At 32.1% G+C, this 2,733-nt stretch overlaps 1 pseudogene; it reads right to left on the bottom strand.

The window, feature by feature from the left end:
• Window positions 1-1,065: 1,065 nt before the first annotated feature.
• Window positions 1,066-1,574, bottom strand: LOC124893466 (annotated as a pseudogene).
• Window positions 1,575-2,733: the final 1,159 nt, after the last annotated feature.

The following is a 2,733-nucleotide window of genomic DNA, read 5'->3' as shown; positions in this document are numbered from 1 at the left end:
TGTTTGAACTTTTGTATGACATCATAACTTCTTCTTTATATGATGAAGTTGTTCTATTTAAAGAAACTAAACACTGGAGGAGATTCAGAAAAGCAAATCTAGTATTTTACCTGAGTTGGTATTTTGTGACATATGATGTTGAACGTAAAATAAACGTGTCTTTAATGAAATGTAAGTATGTATATATAGTTTAATTTGAAGTCAAATAATGATAGATACATATGGGTAGATATGTACGCATTGTTATATATGTGTATAGATACAATACATGACTCATGGAGCTGGCGATTTTGTTTTTATTTAAATCTCATGGGAAAAAACCCGAATCCCTTGCTAGAGGCTCACCATTCATTTTTCTTTGGGTGCGACTGTTTTTCTATCACTACACGCAAATCCTCTATTCCTGAGCTTCTACTTCCTTCCCCTCCTTATGGAAGCCTTCTTCACCAGAGACTTCACACACTTAGAAGGTGTCTTTTTGGCTGTTACAGTCTTCTGCGAAGCTTTCTCATTTGATTCATTCTATTACCGCCTTTGTGACCTTAGCTGTCTTAGTGGCAGCCTTTGCATTACCAGGAGCAGCCTTAGGCTTAGCCTTGGCATTAAGTTTTGCCTTTAGCAGCTAGCTTTGCCTTCGACTTGACGGTGGTTTTAGGCTTAGCCTTAACAGCAAACTTCTTCTTCGATGGTGCAGGAAAATGGTGTACTTCTTTCGTCCAAACTTTACCCATTCTCAAACCCATTACGGCTAACCTCATACACATCCTAGCTGGGTTACTATATATCCCTTCATATATTCCAATACAGAAATGAATTGTAAAGAAGAGAAACTTTAAAAATAAAGTATAAGCGCAGTTAAAAAAAGAAAGCTGCAGTTTGCTCTAATAAAAAACATGCAGTAAAAGCATTACTAGAACCACTGAAAATGCTGTAAGAACATACCAAGTTTAAAACATCAAATTATATACATCAAATAATAAAGCATTAACAATCAATGAAATTTAACCTCCTACGGAAGGTTGAATCAATCGAGTTTATCTAAATTATGGATCCACTTTCTATCTTTCAGGGGTCAATTTTCTTTAGTGGTGGCTCCAGAATATTTGTCAAAGCATTAGCACCATTTATTTCAATGGCTACCTCATCATAAGCCACACCAGCTTCCTCAGCAGTGTCAAAAGTTCCCAACCAATGTCTAGTATTGTTTCTTTTGTCTCGGATCTCTGCTACCCACCTGCCCCATTTTCGTTGTCTAACTCCCCTATATTTCTTCATGTTTACTTAAGCAGCTTCTTCTCTTTGGATTTCTTCTTTGAAATCACCCTAGTCCTTCCATTTTCAATCATGATTTCCTTTATCCACAACTTCTTAGGTCTCTGCGACTTCTCTCCTTGAAGCATTTCCTCCTCGTCACTAGACGAGTCTGTGGCGTCATTGTCCGTCATGTAAATACGCACAACACGCGGCATGATAACAGAACTTTTGCCCGGTTTTTCAGTAGAGTTTTCTACTCTTTCAATTTTTGAGGGTTTTTTAACTGCCACATTTTGGTGATGCTCATCATTAGAGGCCATTGCTTCATGAAAGTGAAGTCCATCAGATCCGACATGTTATATAAAATTTTTTAATGAACTTTCATTAATATGAAGTGATTGCGTTATATCTCTTCCAATTATTCTAGAAGGAAATATAAAAGGAAAAAAAAGATAACCAAACAAAAACCAAACTGATAGGAAAAAAAAGGAAAGAGAACATAAATTATTTTCTTCTTTTGGCACCTTCTAATTTTGAGAGTCAAACAAGTTTTAACCAATATTCATTTCATTAATTTTTTAAATATTTTAAATTGTAAGTTATTGTGACTTATAATAATTTTTTATAGTTCTCAAAAATATTAAATTCTCTTTGGATCGGAGGAAATTAGATTTCTTATATTTTTACAATTTGACTAGAAGAAATTAATTTTTTGATGTAGATATCTTATAAAAATACCTAGAATAAAAGAAATTTGTAATGGAATAAAAAATCATTTCTCCCTAAATTTATTATCATTTACCTTATCATAATTGATGATTGTAGAATTTATCCCCACTCACTGAAACTCTACATTTTTTATATATCTTTCTCTTGAGTTAGAAATAGAAAAACTTCAACACATTAATAAGTTTGTCAAAAATCCATCAATGGATTTCATATAGTTCAATAAATAAAATGCTCAAAAACAAGCCGACCTAAAAAAATGAGAAAAAAAAATATCTCTCTCTCTCATACATATTAAATAGTAGAAATGGTCTTTTAAGATTGTTACGAATAAAATAATGATTTATATGTAAAATTGAAGAGTTTGTTTTATAATAGAGACATAAAACTAAAAAAAATAAATTATAAATGGTTGGAAGACCATTTCTCCCCACCTAAAGCAGTAGCATTACACATATAAGTTAATGAAATGTGTTTATAGAGGAACAAAAAAACACACATGTCACACATAAATTGCTTCAAGAATATGACTCGTGGCCCATAAAAAATAAAGAAGTTGAAATCGAATATACCTTCAAAAGAAACTCAAAAGCACTCAGACAAACTAGTAATGCAAATCTTTCGTCTTGCCTTTATATGTTTTGTTTTTTGATAGTGATTTATCTTATTCAAAACTTTAGCAACAAAACAATCATCACTATATAGAAATGGTAAGAAACTAAATATAAATAAATAATGTTTTATACTTGGATG

Source organism: Capsicum annuum, unplaced genomic scaffold (genome assembly GCF_002878395.1).
Source record: "Capsicum annuum cultivar UCD-10X-F1 unplaced genomic scaffold, UCD10Xv1.1 ctg60024, whole genome shotgun sequence".
Lineage (NCBI taxonomy): Eukaryota > Viridiplantae > Streptophyta > Magnoliopsida > Solanales > Solanaceae > Capsicum > Capsicum annuum.
The sequence above is the reverse complement of the archived record's forward strand: the minus strand, read 5'-3'. Positions and strand labels throughout refer to the sequence as shown.